The sequence below is a fragment of the Neophocaena asiaeorientalis genome, unplaced genomic scaffold, assembly GCF_003031525.2.
Source record: "Neophocaena asiaeorientalis asiaeorientalis breed wild unplaced genomic scaffold, Neophocaena_asiaeorientalis_V1.1 scaffold667, whole genome shotgun sequence".
Classification (NCBI taxonomy): Eukaryota; Metazoa; Chordata; class Mammalia; order Artiodactyla; family Phocoenidae; genus Neophocaena; species Neophocaena asiaeorientalis.
The window spans coordinates 384,139-400,049 of NW_020173385.1; the positions used below are offsets into that span (position 1 = coordinate 384,139).

General features: G+C 52.6%; 1 protein-coding gene across 2 annotated transcripts in view; it reads left to right on the plus strand.

Annotated features, from left to right (window-relative positions):
* The window catches only part of STARD8 (StAR related lipid transfer domain containing 8), a 31,696-nt gene that overhangs the window by 3,334 nt on the left and 12,451 nt on the right, over positions 1-15,911 (plus strand). Inside the window, exon 2 of one of the 2 annotated variants that reach the window (XM_024746608.1) lies at positions 14,965-15,036. The gene's annotated coding sequence lies outside the window, so the exon portion shown is untranslated. Of the gene's footprint in view, positions 1-14,964; positions 15,037-15,911 lie in introns of those variants that run through there. The other variant, XM_024746607.1, reaches the window with a different exon arrangement.

The following is a 15,911-nucleotide window of genomic DNA, read 5'->3' on the forward strand; positions in this document are numbered from 1 at the left end:
TGATAGGGACTTAAATGATAGACACTGCACCACTATCACACTTTAAAACAGTCCCTTAATATCGTCAAATATCCTAACAGTGTTCATATTTCCAATTGTTAAGGAGGATATTTTGCCCTGGGAGGCCTGACCAGGGAGCAGTGGCTTTTGACTGAGGGGAAGGTGACTGACAGAGGCAGTGACATTTGAGCTGAACCTTGAAAGAGAGGCCCAGGAAAGGTCTGAGCTGGAGGGATTATGGAGCCCTATCCCCTTGTTTTACAGTGCCTGCTGCCATCTCTGAAGCTCTGGCTCTGGGGCAGGCCTGGGAGAATTCCTGGGAGGCTGCTTGCCTCCTGGCCCCTCCCCTGCCCCTGGCCCCTGAGGCCAGTTCCATTTCAGAGCAAAACAGGATGCATTCAGGATGAGCGTCTTTCCCAGCTTGTCATCTAATCACCATGACCCAGCTTGGAGCTTCCTCTCTCATTCATGATAAAAACCCTCACTGTCTCGCTTTTCCCTCCCACTCCAGTAAGGGTGTGCTGACTTCCTCCATATCCGGGCCAGCCTTCCTCCACCCCTGTGTGGAGCTGAGAGAGAGCTTCCCTCATCCAGGCCTCGCTGCCCCAGAGTCTCCTGCTCTTGGGCTGTCCTTGGGAAAGGAGTGGCTCCTTTCCAACAAGCCTGGGGTCCTGCCACTGCTTGGTTAATGATTGAGCCACATAATAACCACTTTGGAAAGTCACCTCTAGGGATGGCCATTAACTAACTCTTTGTCCACCCCAGGCCTTAAAGGGACCCCATTTCTGAGCCCTTACCTTCCCCCAAGGGGACATTAATGAACATTCAGTCATGGGAACTTCTGGGGCCAATTAAACTTCTGCTCCTCTGTTTTCACTTGCGCAAACAGAAGTAGTCATTCACATTGCTTGAAGGACACATATGCAACTTGGGTGGTATTATAGAGAGGGGCAGGGAGTTGAGTTAATAGGGATTCAGATGGACAGTGGGGTAGGAGTTTTTTGGGGTTTTTTTAGGCGTCAGAGTCATAAGGGGGTTGGGGTGTTTCCAGGAGCAGCTGACTCCCTGATCTCAATCTGAAAGTCTAAAAGAGCAAGAAATGCCCACCCAAAGGGTTTGCCATTACTGGGTTTTGGGGTGGAGCTGTGTGTGTTTGTTTTCAGTCCACTGTAGGTCCCTTCACACCAGGTTGGGACATGAGGCCTGAGACCTCCATAGTGGAGGAGGAGACCTTCCTCAGAGAACCTGTATCTTGACAAGCAGTGGGAGTTGGGAAGGGTCAAGCTAGGACCCAGGTCCAATTTAGAAAGCTCTAGACCACAAGAAGCTTTCTGCAGTTTCAGTGAGACGAGAAGGAACCAACATTTAGTGAACCCTGTGGGCCTACGATAGGGTCAGGAAACCTGGCTTCTGGTTGTGTCTCTCTATAGCTACCTCTCCATGAGTGACTTCAGAGAAGACATTTGCTTTCTCTGGACCTAGATCTTTAAAATGCAGGGCCCATGGCATGGACTCAGTGGTCTCCCAGGCTTTCTTTTAGCCATGAGAGTATGCGTTTCCAGTCAAGAGCATTTTCTTATCCACAAGGCAAAGGTGAGCTGGCTTCAAATTCTGCCAGGGCCAATCACTAAATACTCTTAGCCGGCTGGTCAGTTAGGGCTGCCGGGGCCTTGAACTGCCAGAGCTTGGGTTTTCCTTGAGCATGGGCTTTTGTGCAGTTTGCTCTCTCGCCCCTCCTCATGTTTCCATCTGTCTCAGGTGGCCACCCTCTGACCCATTCAGCCACAAGTTAATGAGTGACCTGCTCCCCCTGGGTAGTACCAGCCCAAGGTGCTCCTGAGATCCTAGGTCTCTGTGGGAATCAGCCGAGGGCCTAGCCAGCTCCAGTCACCTTTATGCTTCTCCCACAATACCCCAGAGGTAGGAAGCAGACAGAGCTTGGGGAAGAAGAACCTTTAGAGGGCAGTGGGTCTGACTCTCTTTCTGAAGCTCGGGTCTTCCGCCTCCAAGTACTTGTGCAGCTCCTGTCACCCATCTTCAATAACTGGGAGTGCAATGTTTCAAGGCGGTTGCTTACATCCATGTAATCTCCAAAAGTTTTTTCTGATGTTGAGCTGATCTCTGTCTCCCTATGGCTTTTACCCCTGAGTCCCAGCTCTGCCCCCTGGGACCACTTAGATCCTATCTGTTCTCTCTGATCTGTAGGTGTCTGAGGACAGAGCCCAAGTTCCCCTGTGTTTTCCCCAGGCCAAACAGCCTCAGCTCCTCCAAGTGACCCTCAGGGGACCAGGGACCAGTCCCCTTCCCAGCCTCATTACTGTCCTTTGCACATGCTACCCTTTGTGGCTCTGGGGCACGAAATGGGGCTCTGGAAGTCCCTCAGTCTCCTCTGTTTTTCTGTAGCCTGAACTTTTCCAGAAGACTTCTCCATTACCTTTTCCTGGTTGACTCCAGAATCTCAGGTAGATTCTGAACCCCAGGAGTCCTGGGTCCAAACACCTCATACGGTTCTCTGATTCGTTTGTCATTCCGGTCCAGCCAGCTCCCATGACTGTGGTGCCCTGGGAGGGTAGGGCCTTCTTCTCAGTGCTCCCACAGCAGAGGGCAAGCCTGAGGGGAGGAGGTGCTCACTGGGATGGGCCGACTGCATTGTACTGTGTGTGGGGTGCCCGTATAGCCCGCTTTCCTGTGACTTGCTTTTGCCTCTTGAGCTGGTCGGGGGGTGGAGGAAGGGGATATTTTAAGGAGCATCGAAGCTGGAAATGAGTCTGAGCCATGCCCACAGTGGGGCCTAGAAGGGTGAATCAGACGGGGAGAAACACCAACTCAGCCACGCCTCTAGCAGTTGATGACGATGACATTGACACGTCCTCCCATTTCTTTAAAGTTTCCAAGGCACTTTCAGTTCCACAATCCCATTCTGTTCTCCGAGGAGCCCAGTCAGACAGTGTGATCCCCCCAGTGCGATCCTGGCTGATCCCCACCTGAGGCCCAGAGACAGGAAGGACACAGTCTCCAGGGAGGGAGGATTTGGAACCCAGGTCTCTGACGCTCAGCCCTCCCTGTTTCCCCCAAACCACACTCGGCAGCCAGGGCGGCTGGGGCTGACTTGGCAGCTTCCCCACCACAGAGGAACCTCTGCCCAAGCTGCAACTCTGTTCCCATGGTAGAGGGAGTGACCTCCAGGGGAGGTGCCCGAGGATTTCCTGTCCTTTATCTGGACTGGCCAAAGGCAGGCCTGTCTGAGGTGTGAGATAGGCACTTGCAGCCAGCTTTTCTGCTCCAGGCTGAAGTCAAGTCAGGAGGGACAGGGGCAGCGAGCTTGGGAAGCACCTTGCCCCAAACATCTGGTCTGAGCCGCCCTCACCTGAGTAGGGCCTTCTAAATGGGAACAACAGAGAGGGGCATGTGGGAAAGTGGCCAGAGTGGAGGCGAAGCAAAACACCCCCCGAAGTGTACACACGGAGCCTGGGGCAGGAGAGTGTCATGGTGAAGACTGGGGACTCTGGTATAATGCAGCATTGGGTGACTTCGGGCAAATTACGTAATCTCTGTGAGCCTCCATTTTGTCAGCTATAAAATGGAGATATGTACTTACCTCATGGGTTGCTGAATATTAAATCCAATAATATAAACAGTACTCTCACTGTTATTGTTGTTTAGTAGTACTTTCTGCCACCTTGTCACTTTGCTGTTTCTCACTGACCTGGGGACATGCTGTGCACCAGGGTTCCCTTCCTCTGGCCTCCTTAGTGGCATTTGTGACACTGCAAGAGGCTGTAGTAATGATGATAACACCAAGAATAATAGTGAACTCTTCTCAGTTTTTCACACATTTGAATTTACTTAGCTCCCATGACAATTCAGCAAAGTAGGTACTGCTGTCGTCACCCCCATTTTATGTATGAAGAAACCGAGGCAAGGAGAGGTTAAAAGAAGAACTTCCTCAAGGTCACTCCAGCAGCTCGGGAATGATGGAGCTGGGATCAGGACACAGGCAGTCTGAGTCCACCACCCACACCCTTAGTGACTGTGTCGTGCTTCCCCCTTCCCTTTCCCACATGCCTGTCTGGGAGGCAAGACCTGAAGCTTGGGTCTCCCTTCTACCACTGACTGCTCCCCGCACCCACCAGCAATCAGTCACCGCTGTTGCAGTGACGGTCCCCAGGTCCATGCCTGCTCCCAGACCCCCGAGGTGGACAGATGGAGAGCAGAGAAAACACTGAGGGCTGGGTATCCATGCTCTAAAGCAGAGCTTCACTGGGGTGGGGGAGTGTGTGCAGGAGGGATTTGGGGGTTGTTCCGATGTCAGCAGCAGGCCTGCCTCGTTAGCACTTTCCAGCACTGAGGGCACAGAGCAGGCTGCTGGGTGGCATCAGGGGAGAAGAGACATTTTAATGAGCTATCTCCACAACCAGGTTGCATTATTTAGAAGGTTAGGGGCAGGCGGGAGGCTGTCTGGATTCACTTTTGTGAGCCCTCCAGCTGGTGTGGCCCATGCTAACATTGGGTATGTGTGTGGTGGGCTTTTGTCTGGAAACTCTAGTCCTCCCCACAATGTTCCCACCTCAGGGCTCTTGGGTGCTGCAGGCGTCCTTCCCTCAGGCTGTACCAGTTGCCAGCTCCATTGCTTTTGAGCTCATTCTCTGTTACTTGCCTCCAAACAAGCTCCAGGGGGTGCTTCAAAGGACATTCCATCTTAGCCTCTGCCTCCTTGAGAAGGATGGGTGTGGTAGCAGCTCTGGCCAAGTACTCCAGGAGAGTTCAACATTTGTTCAGTTTTCAGACCTTGGTGCCTACCATAGGGCCTGGTGTGGAGTAGGTGCTCAGGTAATAGTGGTTGAATAAGTACTAAACCAAGGGGGAGTGGATTTGGAGGGGAGAGCCTGGGGAGGCTGACATGGGAACAGATCAACAGGAGGGCGGTGGGTATTTAGGCAGGCTCCTGGCTCCATCTGTAGTCCAGTAGAAGCCACTTGGCCTTTCCAGAGCCTTAGTTTCCCCATTTGTGCGGCAGGCCTGCTTTGGACAGGGCTGTTGTGGAGACCAAAGAGATATGGGCTGATTAGGTGCTTTCTCCACTACTCTGAACTTACTTCAGGTTAAGGGTTCATACTGCAAAAGCCCCGGTATATGTTTTTTGTGTCTATAGCCTAGGCGATTTCTCCTATTTAATGAGGAGGATTCTAACTTAGTGGCTCTGACTCTGGAGCCAGACTGCCTAGATGTACATCTTGGCCCACCACTTCTTCACTGCTGATCTTGGGCAAATTACCTGATAGCTGTGGGCCTCAGTTTTCTCATTGGTCAAATAGAGATATTGTCAGAGCATTTACCTCACAGGGTTGTCGTGAAGATTCAGTAACATAAATCATCTAAAAAGTACCTAAAGTAATGCCTGGGACATAATGATGACTTGTACCCTTTGGCTGTTTTTATTATTATCTCATTTTATACTTGCAAATACCTCATGTTGTCGGTACTCTGATCGTAACGCTATTTGACAGATGAGGAGACTGAGGCATAGAGAAGTTGTCTTATACAGTACGATCTGTGTAAGGTCCTTAGCCCAGGGTCTGGCACATAGTAAGTACTCAGTAAATATTAGTGTCTATTATGAATTATTCTTAATAATTACATTTAGTATCATAAATATCGTTGTCAATAATGATCACAGCCACAGCTGAGAAGTAGCAGAGCCAGGGCTAAAAGCCAAGTCTTCAGATCGTTAGCCTGTTACTCTTCCCACTCACTGTACCCCGGAACCTCTATGCTCTGAGGTCTTAACACAGCCATTAGACCACTGTTTTGGGTTCTCCTTCCCTTCACCCCATCATGGCCTGAGCATGCCTGTCATCACCCCTGCCCCGGTCCTCTCCTTTGTGCTCCTCGTTCTGGCCCTCCCTTTGGCTGCTGTGGGGCTCCGCGGCGGGCTTGTGTCTGCTGGCTTCCAGAGGGAGAGCAGGCCCCACCTGAGGAGGCTACTTCCCTCAAGCCCATTTCCTTTCTGTCAGAGACAGTTTTCTCTGGATCTCAGGGTGGGGCCAGGCTCCTCCAAGGCATTTCCTGCACGGGAGTTTATATTTGGCCTCAGCAAAAGGAAAGGGAAGTAGGACTAGGAAGTGGGGGTGGGATGTAGATGTGGTGGCCCAGGGTCAAAACAGACGAGCGCCAAGACTTTGCAGGCCAGGAGAAGGAAGCAGGAGATGGCACGTAGCCCTTCTCTCAAGTGAGCTTGGATGCCCTCACGGGAGCTTGGCATGGGAGAACTAAGTGCTCCTTGAGGCCAGAATGCCTCCACCCTCAGGCAGAGTTCATTTTCCCTTCTCACATATCTGGGTCTTGGTTCCTGGCCATGTGGTTTCTGCCCTGGGGCAAGGTGGGTTGCCAGTCAGCCAGTCTGCTGGGTCGCAGATGTGTGTGCTCAGTTCTGTGTCCTCACTACGGGGATACCAGAGGAGGGGGTGCAGTCAGAGGTCTTCACCCTGTTGAGTTGGGAAGCAGGACTTCTTATCTAGGTGTTGCAAGAATATTCAGTAGCCCATACCACACAGCAGTGGGGATACTGAGACCTAAAGGACCCCAGTGCGGTGTAGCTCCAGTTGAATGGGGAAGACAGAGTTTTGTGCTGCCAAGAAGGTATGGGGAATGCTCTGGGGGCCACTTAATTTAACTAAGCCATTGGGTGGTAGGGGGTTGGTGAGAGGTCAGGGAACGAAGGCTTCATGGGAAGTGGTGTTTGACCTCCATCTTGATGAGTAATAAGACTTTGCAGCTTCAAGCCAGGCTGGGTCTAGAGTGTGGAGGTGGAAAACAGTCTGACTTCTGCCCTGGGCAGTGGGCAGTGGGGAGCCCATTAGGTTGCAGAGTAGGAGAGTGGCCAGGTCAGAGCTGGGCTCTTGGGAGAAGAAGCTAGCAGGATGACCTGTTGAAAGGAGAGCCTGGAGGCTGGGAACTTGCAGGGCTGAAGTAATCCAGGCATGAGAGTCTAGGGCATGGTTGGGCCTGGGAAACCGTGACCATTGGATGGAAAAATTGATAGGAGTTGGTGGCTAAATACACAAGCGGAGAGAGGACGGACCAGGCTGACTGGAGGTTTAAGCCTCGATGTTTGGTGCCTTTGGAGGCAGGAACTCAGGAGAGCTGGATTGGGAGGGAAAGATGGGTTTGTTCTTGGTCCCTACAGAGGGTCCTCTCTTGAGTCTCCCAGAAGAGAACATGCAGGAGAGGCTCCCCTCTCTACCGAACCAGCCACTGCCAATTACACATACTTTTGTTCCGGGTCTAGATTTTGGTGAGTGGCCATAAGAAGATGGGGAAACCGCAACTTAGACAGAGGTACTGGCTTGCCCAAGGTCACCCGACAAGTTCCTAGTGGAGCTAAGGCCAGAATGTAGTTCTCCTGACCTTCAATCCAATATTCTTTCCACCCATACCACAGTGGAGAGCGGTTCCATCTGCCCCAGACCGGTTAGGCTGGCATCTCTTGCCTCCAGGCTCCAGACTGGAAGTGATGGAGTAGCACGTGGATTATTAAAACACCTGTCTTTCCTTGTCACCATGACCTTGTCAGAGCACCTGGGACAGGATCCCCTGAGGGCGAGAAAGCTAATGGAGCCTCTGCGGCAGAGCACGTGACAGCTTTGACCTTCGCTTTCACAAGGAAGCCCTGGGCCAAGCAGGAATGTCAGCTGCCTGCTTTGGCTCTGCTACATCAAGTGCTTGCCTAGGAGACCACAGGCTGGGCCAACCTTGGACCCAAATTGTCAAGCAGCCCCAGCAAGCCAGAGGTCTGGGTTAGCCACAGGGCCCTCATGACCCTCCTCTATTTACAGCTGCATACTAGAGCTCAGGCCACAGTTTGTGTTTGTGTGTGGGAACACAGTGGAGGGTTCCTTGTGTCACTTCCGTATTTATTTATAAAAACTCCAAAAACGAGAACTGTCACCTCCCCTTGGCTGAACCTGCAAGGGGTCCACAGTGTCCAAAGACAAGGGACCTCCAGTGAACACTGTATCCATTCTTCACCTCACTCCTCAGGACATCCCCAAGGTGGGCTGGGGATGCCTGGAGGTACTTGAGGCCCCCAGGTAAGGTGGAAGGAAAGTGCCCCTCCTGGTCTCGCACTTCAGGTCTGGAGTCAGCCTTTCTTTTATTGCGGGAGGTGTCCTTTGCACTGTAGGATGTTTAGCAGCATCCCTGGCTTCTACTTGGCAGATGCTAGCAGCATCCTCCCCCAGTGGTGATGACCAAAAATGTCTCCTGACATTGCCAAAGGTCTCCTGGGGCTGGGGGGAGGGTAAAATTGTCTCTGGTTGAGAATCCCTGTGGCCCTGTGGCCATGACGTGGATATGGAGTGTTAAGGAGGGAGGGCCGCATGTGTGAACCTGCTACTGGCTAGCAAGAAGATTTGATGTCTTCATTTTGTTGCCACCCAGTCCCACAGTAGTGTATTCTCCTGGGCCATTTGCCTCGGTGGTGCCCCACTTGTGATGGGGAGGCTCCAAAAGTGCTGCTCACATGGGCCCAGGGCCTTGGCATCCTGCCCGTAGCTCCAGATGAGAGACCAAGGATTGCATCCGAACAGGTGCAGCAGGGGCCCCGAGTTCTGACCTAACAAGCCAGAGGCTGGTCAGTGTCCAGCACTGTCAAGCTCAGCCGCTTGACATCGGCAGCCCTTGCTGCGGCTCCCCTCCTGCGAGGGTTGGAATGTGGGATGAGAGCTATTTTGGTCTCAGTCTCCCTTCCTCCCTCTCCCTCCCTCCCCTGGAACAATCTAGTTAAAGTTGTGATTCCAGCTAAGAGCAGCAGGAGCAGGAGAGATGATGGGTGCACCTGACCTCCCAGAGGACAGTGCATGGTAGACCCCCCTGAATGTCCGCTTCAAGGTCAGGAGGGGAAGGCTTGGCAGTCGTGGCATCCATGACAGCTCTTAGTACCGGCCCTTGTGAAGACCCCTCTCCTTCAGTCCCCCAGAGAGAGAGGTGGCATAGCCAGGTGGTCACCTGTTGCAGCACCTATGCCAGGGTCACTACCAAACTCGAGGACCCCTTTGTGCAAATTCAAATGAGACACCACCTTGGGGCTGGGTGGGCACTCTTCTCGTGGCCAAGGCCCCTTAGTGTAACCTTATGGGAGGGTGAAAGGAGCTGGTCATGAGCACTTGGGGCCAACTGAGATATGAGCCCTCTGCCGGAAGGCCAACATCTCCTCCTCAGGCGGGGTCCCTCTCTAAGAGTGGGGGTGGGCAGAGGAACTGAGACTTGCATCAACCAAGAGAAATGATCTGAGGAGCTGTTTGCCAGAACCTGGCATTTCCCAGGTGCAGCAGCAGGACCTGGAGTGGTAGGTGGCCCCTCTGCCTACTTTGGCTACCAGCTTGGCCTCAGAGCCCACCTTCGGAACTTGGGTTGTCACATAGACAGCTGCCTCCCACGTCTTTCTTTACCCCTCTGAACACTGGCGCTACCTTCTGGGTTCACTGAAGGTGAGAGAGATCACGCTGGAGACACCCATCCTGCAGTGAGGGCCACGCGGGAGACACCTTTCCAAATAGGCAACTAAGTAAGGGAAAGGAAACCAACATGTTTGTTGAAAGCTGCCTCATGGAGTAAGTCAGCTTTGAATAAATTACCTTCACAAACACCCACAGACGTGCCCTCTCCTGTCCTACCACATGCATTCAGATCACTGTTCATTGGGCCCAGAGAAAACACAGGCCAGTGATGAGAACGGGCCTGAGTATAGCTTCCAGCTAGAATATTCCTAAAGACCTATGCTGTGGCTTTTTAGCTGGTCGTGTCTGTTTAGGGCAGCGGTTCTTGATCCTGGCTATGCTTTCGAATCACCTGGAGAGCTCTCAAAAACATAAAAACTAACTATCCCTAGAGTGTCTAATTTAATTGGTCATGATTTAATTGGGGCCCAGGCACTGGCATTTTAAAGCTCCCCAGATTATAATGTATAGCCTGAGTCGAGAGGCGACTGCTCCAGCAGTAACAAGGACACTTTGATCTGGGCCCTGGATCTTGCCTGGTCCCTAGGCCTGGGCTGGACTTTGAGTTGGGAGGGAGCAGGCTGAACCGGGCCCTGGGCAGCAGCTGTCTCACAGCCCACTGAGTGACCAAAAGGTGTAAAGGGCTTGAGTTCCCCAATAGTGGTGTGAAGAGAAGTGTGGCGGGGGCGGGGGATTGGTGAGGGAAGAGAGTGGCTGGCTGAGGCCTAAGCTCTGGCAGCTTTGTTGCCGATTGCCTTTTATTCTCCTTCTAGCTCACTTACTTTCTCACTTTACACCTAGGACACAATCTGAACTGAACTTTAAAGACTGTGAGTACAAATTTCAAGCTGTCTTAACAAAACAGCCCTCTCTGATGATAACTTTCATAGAGCTGCTTTCAAAACCAGACAGAGGCCAACCAGATGCACACAGTAACCTCAGAGGTAGGCAGGAAAGTTGTTAGTCCCCATTTTATAGATTTGGAAACCAAAGCTTAGAGAGTAAAGCAACTTGCCCAAGATGACTTAGGCAGCAAGTGGGGGAGTCAGCGTGATTGGGAAAAGCTTTTTCTCCAACTCAGTTATCATCTTTGGGCATTATTGTATTTCCTCAGTGGAAAACATTGCTGCCCTTTTCCTGGGTGCATAAACTCTTCCCTCATTCATATAGCATTTCTCAAAAACAGGAGCCCTGCATTTCTCCTCATTCTGTCCATCTTTGCATAGAAAAATGTGCCATGCTAAGAGGATCCCTGGACGTGGCCTGTGGAAGTGTAGGTGTAGATATTGTCATTGACCCCCGAGACAATCCGGTGCTGCTCGGCTATTCCTTCTTTGTCACTCCCTCTGGGAGACCTGTGGGTGTGGCCCTGAGGCCTGATTTGACTCTGGAGCTTTCTAGTATGTTGTCTCCCCCAACCCCTAAGGGGATCGATCAGTTGGGCTCCTCCCCAGGGAGAGAGTCTGGAGTTAAATCTCAGTGGAATCCAGCCTGTGCCAGCTGAGTGCTGTCCCTGACCTGTCCTGGCATATCACCCTAGCCTTGGCCAGCACATGGCCTGCAGAACATAGTGGTTGAAACTGCTGGAATCTGCACATCTGGACACAGAGGCAGGACCAGGGGCCAAAGACATTCCTCCATCACTCGCCTCAGCCTGCCCAGTGTCACTCTTCCCGCCAGGCACATAAGGCAATCCTCAGTCTGGGCTGCCTGGGCCCCAGCCCCAGGTGGATTGACTCTCCTGGGCGTAGGTGGTCACTCCTGGCCCTGGCCTGGGCAGGCTGGGGTGGGCGGAGCAACATAGCTCAGCCCTTAATCACCGAGACCTACGTCCTTGACTGCTCCATCTGGGAGGGAGCCTCAGGGCCTCTCAGCCTTCCATGAGGTGGTGTATTGTCAGGGGCCAATGTCCCTGACATCCTGTTGGGTAATAACCCATTACATTCTCCAGATTCCTGCCAGGGAGGGCTGCTGGGGATTCATTCGAAGGAGCCGTGCTTCTAACTCCTTGGCTCCTTTGTCTTTTGGAGCTATTGTGGCCTCTTTGAAACTTCTGCCTCTTAATCTCACTTCCTTGAGCCATCTGGCTCCAATTCTGCCAGAGATATAGATGCAGCCACTTTCCAGACCCAGAAGAGAACACTAGCTGAGTCTCTTTCTCCCATTTTCTCTTTTTCCTTGGGACCCTTCAGTCAGTGTGGGGAAGGAACTCTCTGTTGAATGCTTGGTACAATGTGTGGTATTTTATTTAATGTTCTCAGTAACTATTAGAAGTGGATTCTATTATTCTCGTTTTACAGAGGAGAATACTGAGTCATAGAGAGGTTAAACAACTTGCCCAAAGTCAGAGAGCTAGTGACGGGCTAGTCAGAGAGCTAGTGACTAACCAGGATTGGAACTCAGACTTGTAACTCCACTAGACCAGAAGGGGCAGAAAAAAGTCTGGGGGCCTGGAGTTGGTTCCTTTGAGTCTAAGCCCTTTGTTTATCTGGCATCTGAAGGAAGGTGCCATAATGCAGTGGAAAGAGCGCTGGACGTGGAATTAAAAGATCAGGGTCGTAGTCTCAGTTGTGACACTTAACTCTGTGACTTGGTAAAGTCCCTTGGGCCCTTTCCAGTCCATACTGTAGCTTTTAAAAAAAATACTGATTTGGAGAGTCTCACCACAGATCAATTAAACGGGCCTCCGGAGACGGGGCCCCAGGGGATTGGTATTTTTACAAAGCTTCCTAGCTGACTCTAACGTGCATCCAAGGGTGAAAAGCCCTGAGGTAGGTGATTTATGCCAGCGCTTCTCAAACTTTAATGTGCATGCGGATCCTCTGAGGACCTAGTTAAATGTAGATTCTGATTAAGTAGGTCTGGGATTCTGCCTTTCTAACAAGCTCCCAGGTGATGCCAGTGCTGCTGGTCCAGGGATCATGCTTTGAATAGCAGGGGCTAGAGGCCTCTACATAGGAATGAAAAAACTTGGCGCCCACCTGAGTGAGCTGGTCCCCTTTGCGCCAACCCTGGCCAGGGCCGCTGCCAAGCATTAGGGGAGTGGGCAGCCTGCCCCTCTCCCACGGGACTTGTGACTCAGGCAGGAGGCACAGATGTGTAAGATCAGGACTTCATCACTGCACTCTTCCGCCACCTCCAGGCTCAGGAAGGGCAGTCAGATTCCTCTCTCCTCCCCCTCCTCCTCCTCGTTCTGCCTCTAGCCACGAGTGACCAAGGGCTGCAGTGGTCTTCAAGGGTGTGTTCTTGACATGCAGACCTGTTCCTGGGGACTGGCTCCTCTGCCTTGGGTGGCCGTTCTAGACCTGTGGCCCTTTAGAGGTCACTGTCTCCTTCTGTGTCTGCCTTTCTGGAAGCTCGGACCTGGTCCTTCCTTTGGCACCTCCCCTTTGTCCTAATGACAGGAAAACAAAGCTGCTTGCCTGGAGGGGCTCCGAGGACAGGGATGGGCCTTTTCACGGGGGCGTGGTAGGAGCAGGAGACAGGGAGGTGGCTGTGGCAGCCGGCTCAACTGTCCTAGCAGCAAAACCATATCCCTCAAATGCTGCCTGGGCTGGTGTGAAGTCCCTTTGGGCTACTTTTACCACATCCCGAGATCATCACCGGCCTAGAGACCTGGATCATTTCCTGGGCTTGCATTGCCCCCTGCCAGAGGGGCTGAGGTATTGCTAGCTGGGCTCTGCGGGAACAAACACTTTCCAGTACCTCTCAGAGGTCCTGGTGATTCCTAGATTTCTGTCGTAGGTTGGAAGGTTGTAGTAACGTAAAACACACACATGTGCACACAGATGCAGGTGCAGGTGCGTGCACAGACCGAGGGGCCTGTGGGGGAGTGTGCACAGGTTCATGGTCCCATGCTGATCTATGTGGATCATGGACATGAGCAAACTTGGCCACAGTTACACGCAGAGACAGATGCTGGGACAGCAGCGACCAACGCACATGCTTTCAGAAATGCACAAGTGTTCATCCCCGCCCCACCCGCTTGCCCCCAAAGCCCTCAGGGGCTCCAGAAGCTTCAGAGCCTTCTCTCCTCCCCATCGAATCCTCATTAGTGTGCGACCCTTGAGGAGCCTGTTATTTCTTCTGACCGACTTCCACCTTCGCGCGCTGTTCCCTCCCTTGTCTACCCACCTAGCATCTCTGAAATACCTTTTTGTCCTTTAACTTGTGATTCCTGGCTACCAGAATCTCATCTTGGATTTCCTTGCGGGAGAACACTGGGGAGAGAGCTCTTCCTGTCTTGGAGAACGCCGCCCCCGCCCCCAGTCTCCTTGGAGTCTCCTGGTCACGGGCACTAAGGAAGTAGAAGAAATGTTGGGGGCAGGACTCCGTGGGCAGAGAAGCTCTGCTGAGCCGGCAGCCTCTCTGTGCCCCCAACCACAATGCCAGGTCCCATGTTCCCAGCCCCACTGCTTCCTGGTACCACCTGCGTAGGGAACTGGGCAGTCCCAGGGTTCTGCTGCAGGTACTCAGCCTACCATGGCCAGGAGGACCTCCTTTGTGGCTTCAGTCCAGCTGCAAGTCTCCACTGAGGCTGGCAGGGGTGCCCCACCCTGTGCCAGGCACTCTCAGAGCAGAGGTAGGAGGCTAACCCAGCCATTGCCCTTCAAGACTCCCATAGGCCAGCACTGTCAGCTTGGCAAGCAGCATTGAGTTGTGCCACAAAGAGGCCAAGCCACGGGAGAGTGCCGGAACAGTCCTGGGAGGCCCCGTGGGGAGGGAGGGCTGGGACTTGGTGAATGGCGGGGGAGGGAGTGCACTGGGGAAGCTGCCATGTTAGAAGGGGTCGGAACCCCGAGCAGGAGTCAGACTGAGCTTGGACTCCGGCCCCTGCACTCTACTTTGTCAAGTGCGAGACTTGTAGACGAGCCCTTCCTTTCTGAGCCTGTTTGGAGATATGTAAACTGGGCATATTAAAATCTGCGCAGCTTATGGTGTGTGTTAAATGAGATTTGCTTATCAGGGTCCTGGGGAATGTTAGGTATGATGATAGGAAAGAGAATAATAGCTGTTGAACACTGCGTATCCCTAGCTGTACTAGGACGGTCTACCTGGGTCATGGAAGGGGGTAGCTCCCCGGGGGTGGTGGGAGGTGAAGACACAGCAGTGGTTTCTTCCCCTGGCAGTATTCCTTGACCCCAGATGTTCCTGGGAGTTGCTGCTGCTGGTGGTCCTGTTCTTGGGCAGGGGTGGGAGAGTGGGAGGGGGATTGGGACAGTCAGGTAATGAAGCATAAGAGAGGTGTCCCAGCACATCCTGGGAGTAGGGCTTGGGGAGCAGAGGGGAAATCCTAGCTGTGACATGCAGTGAATGTGCCAGCCCGTTTGTGCTTTTGTTGTCATTTCTAGGTCACCAGAGCTGTAAGTACCTCCCTACTGGAGGTGCAGGGGTGCACACCAGGGTGGCTTGGCGCCAGCACCCCCTAATCTCCTTTCTCTGTCTCTCTCCCCCTCATCTGTTTTAGAAGCTGAGGCCAAAAACGCATGCAGGTGGCTCCGAGCGACAGGATTCCCTCAGTATGCTCAGCTTTTTGAAGGTAAGGCCACTCACTGGCTCCCCCTCCCCCACCCCCAAACTTGCCTTATCCCTCCATTTTTCAGCTGGAAAATGGGGTCCCTCAGATCTTTTCTTCAACCACACAAAAAGCTGCATACCCTGGCCCTGCTCCCGTAGTCGCAACCTCTCTCCTACACCATCCTGTCCTATCTCCTGCATGATCATCAGCTCTCACAAGCTCTGCAGTCACCCGTGTGTTAAAGTATCTTGTCTCAAGCCGGGCCGCTGCTTTGTACCACCACATCTGCTTTGTACTGTTTCTGAGAACCCTATTTACATAGATGCAACATGGAGGGTGCACCCTGGCAGCCCCGCTTTCACCTTCCCTCCCCATGGCCTTATTTCTTTGCTTTCCTTCATTTTTCTGTTTTTCTCTAGAGTTGTTCATACTTGCTGTTTTCAGTTCCCCTCTTCTTCCCACACCCCCACTGTACCCTGGCTTCATCCCTACCTTGCCAACAAAACAGCCCTTGTCAAGCTCACCAGAGATCTCCATGTGGTCAAATTCAGCGGTCACTTCTCAGTCCTGACTTAGTCTCTCAATAGCATTCAGCACAGTTGGCCACTCACTTCAGCTCCTAGAATGTCCTCTTCTCCCGGCTGTCTCTCTGGCTGCCGCTCTCAGTCTCCTTAGCTGACTTGGCTTCCTCTAACTGCTCCTAGTTGTTAGGGTGTCCCAGGGCTCCATCCTGGCCCCTCTTCTCGCTCGACATCTCTCTCCCAGGAGAGTTCTCTCCAAGTACCATATATATTCTGATGACTCCCCAATGCCTCTCTGTCTAGACCTCAGTCCCAAGCTCCAGATTCATCCCTTCAACTCCGAATTCAGTATCTCTGCTTAGCTGTCTGACAGCT